The sequence below is a fragment of the Aquarana catesbeiana genome, linkage group LG02, assembly GCF_042186555.1.
Source record: "Aquarana catesbeiana isolate 2022-GZ linkage group LG02, ASM4218655v1, whole genome shotgun sequence".
Lineage (NCBI taxonomy): Eukaryota > Metazoa > Chordata > Amphibia > Anura > Ranidae > Aquarana > Aquarana catesbeiana.
The window spans coordinates 85,650,057-85,660,053 of record NC_133325.1 but is presented as its reverse complement, the minus strand read 5'-3'; the positions used below and the strand labels follow the sequence as shown (position 1 = coordinate 85,660,053).

At 40.6% G+C, this 9,997-nt stretch overlaps 1 pseudogene; it reads right to left on the bottom strand.

Moving 5' to 3' along the window:
• Nucleotides 1-6,057: 6,057 nt before the first annotated feature.
• Nucleotides 6,058-6,111, bottom strand: LOC141130718 (U6 spliceosomal RNA; annotated as a pseudogene).
• Nucleotides 6,112-9,997: the final 3,886 nt, after the last annotated feature.

Sequence of the window (9,997 nt, the reverse complement as noted above, 5' to 3'; positions counted from 1 at the left end):
CGGTGCCCTCCGCCCGGAGCCGCCGGCAGAGGCGGAGGTGATCCTATCCTGTCTCCTGTTAGGTATAGAGATGAGTGAGGAGAAGATGGCCCCCACCCGTACCACCCACTCCATACCATTGCAGAGCGGATGTGACATCAAAACGTCACTTCCGCCCATAGCTCTTAAAGCAACATTTTTTTTTTTTCAAATGACATGAGTTTTTTTTTTTTTATTGCATTTTAGTGTAAATATGAGATCTGAGGTCTTTTTGACCCCAGATCTCATATTTAAGAGGTCCTGTCATGTTCTTTTCTATTACAAGGGATGTTTACATTCCTTGTAATAGGAATAAAAGTTACCCAATTTTGTTTTTTTTTAAAAGCACAGTGTCAAATTAAAAAATAAAAAGTAAAATAGATAAGAAAAAAAAAAAAAAGTACCCTGACCCACTGAGCTCACATGCAGAAGCGAATGCATACGTGAGTAGCGTCCGCATATGAAAACAGTGTTCAAGCCACACATGTGAGGTATTGCCACGATCGTTAGAGTGAGAGCAATAATTCTAGCCCTAGAACTCCTCTGTAACTCAAAACATGCAACCTGTAGAATTTTATCCTACAATTTTTAACCTGTAGAACATCACATATGGAGATTTTTAAGGGTAAAAGTTTGTCGCCATTCCACAAGTGGGCGCAAGTGAGACATGTCTGGTATCAATTTACTCGGCGTAACATTATCTTTCACAATATTAAAAAAATTAGGCTAACTTTACTGTTGTCTTATTTTTTAATTCAAAAAAGTTTATTTCTTCCAAAAAAAGTGCGCTTGTAAGACCGCTGCACAAATACGGTGTGACAGAAAGTATTGCAATGACCACCATTTTATTCACTAGGGTGTTAGAAAAAAAAATGTATAGTGTTTGGGGGTTCTAAGTAATTTTCCAGCAAAAAAAAACTGTTTTTAACTTGTAAACAACTAATCTCAGAAATAGGCCCGGTCTTAAAGTGGTTAATTGACAGAGGGTATATTGTCTGACAAATTAGTTTATCTTTTTTAACCTTTAAATGATTCCTATTAATGTTCTCCACCATCACAACATAATGCTTCCCTATAGTCTGGTTAGTAAATTGTTTTTTCTTTTCCTCCTCTCAGTAAAAAAGGTGAGACCAACATCTATAGTTCGGAAACATTTCTACTGTGCAATTTTTTCTGAGAGCAAAGCTGCAATTTTCAAATATTGTGAAAAGAATTATTATTTTCCAAATGCTACAAGGATGACAAAACACATTCTGGCATGCCAGAGGTGCCCTAAAGACATTAAAATATACTTTATGGAATGAAATGATGAGGACCGGAGTGAAAGTGTGAGGAGCTTTTCCCTCCAGAGTTCTCATTCCAGAAACACTCTTTCTGCTGCTTCTGAATAATCACAAAGTGTTTCTTTACCAGCAGCTTCATCAGGTATGGAAGTGTTACACACCACCACCTCTCAAAAATACACATTCCCTTCATTTATAGAGAAAATTACACCTGAAAATCAGGAGAACATTGCTCTTCATAGAGCAATACGCTATAAGCTTCTGGATCAGCATTGTCAATAACTGAAAATGCACATTGGTAGAAAGCTTATAAATTATTATGTGGAAAAAGGGGGGTAGTTAGCTGTTCTCCTGTATAGTTGAAATGTTCTTAACATATACAGTCCTTGTTATTTTATTTGTAATAAAAAATTTAATTTTAAAAAGCAAGTTTAGTTTATTTACTGAATAAGCTATACTTTTATTCCAAGCATAATACTTTTATATACACCGCATTTCAATTTGTAAAACTACTCCACACTGAATTTTTTTTAATTCTTCAAAAATTTCCATTTTTCCAGAGAAAAACAGGGAACATTTTTTTTCCATGGCTTCAAAATTTCTAGAAATTTTCCACCTCTAGCCCTCCCTTACTCTTTCCAAAATGAAAAAAAAAGGTTTAGCCACTTTATACAGTGCATCCGGAAAGTATTCACAGTGCTTCAATTTTTCTACATTTTGTTATGTTACAGCCTTATTCCAAAATGGATTAAATTCATTATTTTCCACAAAATTCTACAAACAATACCCCATAATGACAACTTGAAAGAAGAATGTTTGAAATCTTTGCAAATTTATTAAAAATAAAAAACAAAAAAAAAAATCACATGTACATAAGTATTCAAAGCATGACACTCAAAAATTGAGCTCAGGTGCATCCTGTTTCCACTGATCATCCTTGAGATGTTTCTACAACTTGATTGGAGTCCACCTGTGGTAAATTTAGTGGATTGGACATGATTTGGAAAGACACACACCTGTCTATATAAGGTCCCACAGTTAGCAGTGCATGTCAGAGCGTAAACCAAGCCATGAAATCCAAGGAACTGTCTGTAGACCTCTGAGACAGGATTGCATTGAGGCACAGATCTAGGGAAGGGTACAGAAACATTTCAATGGCCTTCAATCATCCATGAATGTAAGATGTTTGGAACCACAAGGACTCTTCCTACAGCTGGCCGCCCGGCCAAACTGAGCGATCAGAGGAAAGGGTCTTAGTCAGCGAGGTGACCAAGAATCAGATGGTCACTCTGATAGAGCTCCAGTGTTTTTCTGTGGAGAGAGGAGAACCTTCCAGAAGAACAACCATCAGGAACTCCACCAATCAGGCCTGTGTGATAGAGTGGCCAGACGGAAGCCGCTCCTAGTAAAAGGCACATAACAGCCCACCTTGAGTTTGCCAAAAGGCACCTGAAGGACTCTAAGACCATGAGAAACAAATTTCTCTGGTCTGATGAAACAAAGATTGAACTCTTTGGCCTTAATAAAAAGCGTCATGTCTGGAGGAAATCAGGTACCGTTCATCACCTGGCCAATACCATCCCTACAGTGAAGCATGGCGGTGGCAGTGTCATGCTGTGGGGATGTTTTTCAGCGGCAGGAACTGGGAGACTAGTCAGGATCGGGGGAATGATGAATGCAGCAATGTACAGAGACATTCTTGATGAAAACCTACTCCTGCTCTGGACCTCAGACTGGGGTGAAGGTTCATCTTCCAACAGGACAACGACCCTAAGCACACAGCCACGATAACAAAGGAGTGGCTATAGGACAACTCTGTGAGTAGCCCAGCCAGAGGCCAGACTTGAACCCTAATTAACATCCTAATTAACATCTCTGGAGAGATCTGAAAATGGCTGTGCACCAACGCTCCCCATCCAACCGGATGAAGCTTGGGAGGTCCTGCAAAAAAGAATGGAGAAACTGCCCAAAAATAGGTGTGCCAAGTTTGTAGCATCATACTCAAAAAGACTTGAGGCTGTAATTGGTGCCAAAGGTACTTCAACAAAGTATTGAGCAAAGGCTGTGAATACTTCTGTTTTTTTGTTGTTTCCTTTTTTATTTTTAATACATTTGCAAAGATTTCAAACAAACTTCTTTCACATTGTCATTATGGGGTATTGTTTGCAGAATTTTGAGGAAAATAATGAATTTAATCCATTTTGGAATAAGGCTGCAACATAACAAAATGTGGAAAAAGTGAAGCATTGTGAATACTTTCTGGATGCACTGTAGATACATTTAGGTGTTTGCTTTCCAAAGCTTGAAGGTGCTTTTTTGAATCTTGGGCTCCTCTATGCCTCTAGGCTGCAAAAAAAGTCTCACACATGTGGTATCCCCATAATCGGGAGTAGCAGAATGTGTTTTGAGAGTAACTGTAAATTTACCAATGTTATGTGTGTGTGTGTGTGTGTGAGAAATATTACGACTCTGTGAAATGACAACTTTCTAAAAAAAATTACATTTTTTTTTTTTTTTACTTTTTTCATTTCCAAAAAACTGTGGCCAAAAAATAACAACTTTAAAAAACTCGCTATGCCTCTTACTAAATAACTTAGTGTGTCTACTTTTCAAAATGGGTCATTTTGGGAGTGTTTGTACTGAGATAGGCAGTAAAAACATCGAGTCAAGTCATTTCAAAAGAACATAGTTGGTATTCTTTTCCCAAAGAAATTGAGCAGAATACATTTTGGCCTAAATGTATGAGAAAAGATTATTTATTTGCAAAGTTTTATACCATTTTTTTTCCATAATTTTTGTTCTTTTTCCTTCATATAGTAAAAAAATATAAACCCAGTGGTTAAAAAAAAATACCACCAAAAGAAAGCTGTCTCTAAGAAATATATATAAAATGTATCTGGGTACAGTGCTGCATGATTGTGTGGTTGTCAGTCAAAATATCAGTGCTGAAAACAGAAAAATGGCCTGGATAGGAAAGGGGTTTAACATGTTGGTCTTCAAGTGGTTAAACATATGCTAGAAGCTGTGAGAAAATAAATGAGCAACAAATGAGATACTGGGAAAGGGAAGGATAATAGATGCAGAGTAGCAAAGCGAATCAAGCAGGATTAACGTGATGGCTGTAAATTCAGTTAGGCTAGGTTTCCACTAGTGCGTCCCCAAAGTCGCGTGATTTTGCCGCGATTTTTTACCGCGATTTTACCGCGACTTTTTACCGCGATTTGAAGCAATGCCTGTATCTATAGACCTCAAGTCGCATCAAAGTGGGACCAAAGTAGTGCAGGGACTACTTTGAAGTCGCTGCGACTTGAAGTCGCACAGATATGAACGGTACTCATTGGAAATCATGGGAAACAATTTGTCATGCGACTTTTCAGTCCCAAGTCGCATGAAAAGTCGCACTAGTGGAAACAGAGCCTTAGTGTCCTACATTAAATAATCAGGTGCTTCATATTCCACAAATTCCTTGCTATGTTTCATGTTTTTTGTGTCTCCCGTTTAAACTGGGGCTTGAGGAGCTGTGTCCTTTCTCACCTTTTAAGTTGATTTTAAAGAATACAGCACCTCTGAATTAACCACAACGTAGCAAAGTGCTGGAGCACAGCACAACTACTTATTGATCTCTGTAACCTTTGCAGCAAATCAGATTAGCTGCTATTTGTTTCACCACTCAAGGAGAGCCAGTGATTGTCATTCTGTAGGACCCTCACAGCGTAGCACCAATGTAGTCCTTAAAGGGAAACTATAATCCTATAACTATAATCTCTTATGCCGTGTACACACGATCGGAACTTCCGTCAGAAAAAACTCGGATGTTTTTTCCGACGGAATTCCGCTCAAGCTTGCCTTGCATACACACGGTCACACAAAAGGTCTCTGAACTTTAGACCGTCAAGAATGCGGTGACGTACAACACTACGATGAGCCGAGAAAATGAAGTTCAATGCTTCCACGCATGCGTCGAATTGCATACAGATTAACGCATTTTCGGATAGAAACTTTTCCCGACCGAAAAAATAGAGAATCTGCAATTAATCTTTTGCTGGCTGGAATTCCGCCAGGAAAAGACTGATGGAGCATACACATGGTTGCATTTTCTGACAAAAAGCTCTCATCTGAGTTTTGCTGGCGGCATTTCCGATCGTGTGTACGCGGCATTACTCTGTCCACTTTGCACACTTTGTTTCCTCCTGCACAACTTGTAATTACATTTAAGGTATAACACATCCTCTTCTAATGGGTATGAAGAACTCACTCTGAATAAGCCCCTCTACTGTGTCTGGTGACTCACTGCTACTAGGCCTGAGGCCTGCAGAACCTCTCCCCGGAGGCCTAGTAGGTTGAAGTCTATATTTTAGGAAATGGACTACTGCTCCCAGCTAGTCCAACTTGCAAATCATGTGTTCCCCGGCCACACTGATTTGACACACACATCCCCACAGTCTCTTCTCTGATCCAGGACTCTTCACCATCCACTGATAAAGACTCTGCTAGTGACCATGTAGAAGCAGAGTTCCCTTACAGAATCCCTGGCACATCCTCCAGTAAAAAGAAGGATTCGCCCCGGGGCTTTAAATGAAGTGGGTACCGTTTCCACCAGTAAACCTAACAGTAGTAAATACAGTATATGGTTTATTCAAGTAAAATTGTTTACATGCATAGATAACACCAACAGTTGCCAAAAAAAGATATATAAACAAGAAATATTGTTACATGGATGTAATAGCAGTCATAGTACACGGGCATTATACTACCCAAAAATATGGAACGCTTCACGAATTTGCGTGTCATCCTTGCGCAGGGGCCATGACACGCAAATTTGTGAAGCGTTCCATATTTTTGTGTAGTATGATGCCCGTGTACTATGACTGCTATTAATCACACACATAGGTTGGACTTGATGGACTTGTGTCTTTTTTCAGCCTCACCTACTATGTAACTATGTGTGTGTGCGCGTGTGTATATATATATATAAGCACCCTCTTAGTTTAGGATGCTAGGAAAATTGAGTTTTGTGACTCCTGTGTAGTCTTTGGAGCAGCTATTGATATCTTTGGACTGTTCTAGGTTTCACAGTCTGCAGGTTTGATTGCTTCCCCCTGCATTCTGGAGACTTCCATTATATAGAGGGCTGGGATAGTCAAATCGGCAACTCGAATATTTATTGTACTTCAGCTAATCCCTGAGAGGTGTGCCCAGGTGGCTGGGGAGGAACATACATCGTCTGAGGGCTAGAGTGGCACTGTTCTTGTCCTGCTGGAGAAGTTCCCAGCCTCAGGTGCCGCTGTCCCTGTAAGGCAGTTATGTTGCAGTCTACAATATAGCAGCTATATCAGAACTAGGGGGCCTATGCCTAATTTCTGGAGAACTCACTAAAGAATGCCTGGTGGAAGTTGGGAGATGTAGTTGTCCTGTGACACTGTTGTGTGATTGGTAGCCTCTGCACTGTTTTGGGAAAGAACCAGTTAAATGAACGGCTCCTACGGGGTAGCACTACAAATAAAAAGTATGTAATTAGGATAAGGGTCTGGATGGGAATCCCCGGCTTCTTTGTTTACAGATGAAGCTTAAGCAGGCCATACATGGTCGAATTTCGAACAAATTTTCTTTTCAAAATCAGAAAGTTCGGTTTTTTTTGTGATCCGATGATGCCACCATTGATTTTAGAAATTCGGCCGACCAAGCCTTCAATTTCACCTGTTGCTACAGAAAAGAATTTTCGTGGCCGGGAATCTTCTTTTCTCTCCGTAAATTTTCTTTTCTTATTACATTTCTCGCACGATTCTCCCATCATTGATTAGAAAATCGTTCGTTTTTCTAAAAATTTCCAACATGTCCGATTCCTCAAATTTGATTGCCGCACGAAAATTGGCCGTTGCTGTAGCCCACTAATGATGCGAAATTCGTACGAAAATTCTTAGATACGATTTTCGAAAGAAAAGTCTTTTGAAATTCGAACTGTGTATGGCCGGCATAAGCAAAGTACATTTTTGGCAATTTAAATGGTGTTTCTATTTCTGTGTAAATGTCAGTATGCTGCAGTAGGTTGTATATATTGCATATATGCACCACTTCACAGTAAGGTAAACGGCATCCCTCAGACATGTTATAAAGAAATTTAGCATTTTTCATGTTTAGTTATTCATAGTGGAATTGAGTTTACCTTATTCACAAACTTCCACTTTGCTAAAGCTGGTCAAACATGGTTCAGTGCGCTGAACGAAAAAAAACTGGATCGATTTCCCCATCCACACATTTAAAGCAGAATTCCGGGCAACATTTATGTTCCCTTTGCAGTGGGGCTGTGCAAGAACTGCTTGGGTTAACTGCTTGTTTTGTTCTAGAGGACAGGATAGCAGAGATATACCTACCTGACCTGCCCATTCTCCCCACACAAGACCGGTCCAGCACCCCTGTGCTTCAGTGGTCTTTAAAATGGACTGTTCGTGTTGACAGTACACCCAGAGCATGCTCTACAGACAGAAACAGTCCACCACGCTACCGTGGGAGGGCGTGGTTTTCTGGAAGATTGGCGGATCATACGAGTATACGAGTAGAAAAAATGAGCAGTTGACCCATACAGTGCGGCATAGCCCCACTGCATGGAGAACATTTTTTTTTTGCCTAGAGTTGGGCTTTAAGGTGGAAGGGGGACTCCTCCCTGCTGTGTCAGCGGGACTCCCACGCTGTCAGAATACACTGATCAGCGTTACAGCCAATTGACTGCATGCACTGATCGAAGCAAAATTTTCAAGCAAGCCAGTTAATGAGCAGTCAATCGCTAGATCAACTGCTCATGAACGGGAGTGGTCATAGATGGATTGAAATTCAGTCAGTTCCTGCTGAACTGGCCAAATTGCAATCCATGTTTGGCCAGCTTAAAGGGGTTGTAAAGGTAAAAGTTTTTTCACCTTAATGCATTCTATGCATTAAGGTGAAAAAACATCTGATAATACCGGCCTCCCCAGCCCCCCCGTTTTACTTACCTGACCCCTCGAAAGTCCCACGCTCGCCCCCGACATCCTCTTCGCTGCACAGCCTGGCCGTTGATTGGCTAGAGTGGATGGATTGAAAGCAGCGTAGCCATTGGATCGTGCTGCTGTCAATCACATCCAATGACGCGGCGCGCAAGGGGGCGGGGCCTAGTGATACAGTGAGCGGCTATGGCCGCCGGCTGTATCACGGGAGCTCACATGTAAGTGTTGAGTCCTTGCGGGGGGGAACTGAGACAGCCGCCGAGGGACCCCAGAAGACCAGGTTCGGGGCCACTCTGTGCAAAACGAGCTGCACAGTGGAGGTAAGTATGACATGTTTGTTATTTAAAACAAAAAAATTAACTTTAGTGATCCTTTAAGTGAACAAACTACTTTTTTAGTAATTCATCCTCCCTCCACCAACATGACTCAAAGATTAGATGTGGAGAAAGTGAAATATATAATTAATGTAATTGTATTATGTAATCTCTTGAATGCAGTTATCTGGATTAAACTATATGAATGGAAAACTTCATTTTTTTTAAACTAGAAAAATATATTTTACATATACAGCTGTGTTTCAAATATAATGTAAAGCTTTTCCTGACTTCCTATGCACAAAGCAGGTTACCTATATAAAAAGAAATAAAAAATCAAGCTTTAAACTTCCATGCAATATGTGCTGGCAACCATCCTTTGGTGAAATCATCTGTGTTCCTTCTACTTTGTACAGTGTAAACATTATAATAAAGCAGGCTGGATTGTGAGCTTGGTAGATAGGACAATCTATCTAAAGCACATAGAAAGAAGGTGTTCAGCAAACACAGAGCCATTTAATAGTGTGTGCGTGCTTATCACATGTGCACAGCTCAATTCCAAAATTATTGGCCTACATGTATTTTGTGGATTATGATGATTACTTTTATATAATCTATTGTTTTGGTTGTTTTAATTGAATTAAGTACTGTATTTATCTGCGTATAACATGCTTTCCCCCCCCTGAAAATCAGGGGGTAATCGTGTGTGCGCATTATACGCCGATTCCTGCTGCCTCGGAGTAGAAGGAGGGGACGAGCACTGCGATCTCCTGTGTATCCGGCGCTCAGTCATACACAGTCCCGCCCCCCTGGCCCGGCATTGGACCACTGTTCTGTCTATCAAATGAGCCGGGTGGAACTGTGAGTGACTGAGTGCCAGGTACACAGGAGTTCGCACTGGCGAGGCTGCAATGATCAGCAAAGGTGAGGCTGCAGATGGGCACTAAAGAAGCTGCAATGATGGGCATGTTAGAGGCTGCAGATGGACACTAAACAGGTTGCAATGATGGGCACTGATCAGGCTGCATTGATGGGCACTGGTGAGGCTGCAGATAGGCACTGATAAGGCTGCATTGATGGGCACTGACCATTATTTTGCTTCAAAGTTCTTTATTTAAAATGTAAGTTATTTTCCTGAAACTTCCCTTTTAAAGTTAAGGTGCGTGTTATACACCTGTGCGTGTTATACGCTGATAAATACGGATGATTTGTTCAAATTACTGGCCAATTCTAATTTTAGGACTGCACAAAACATCCAACTTACAGGAGTTGACGTACTCAAGGCGTAGAGGCTGTTCATCTAGAAAAATCATTGTTCAATTTGCAAAGTGGATGTTGGTAAATTAAATAAGGTATTACATTTGTCTCACAATATGGCTATCTAGTCACTGGTATAGGTTTAACA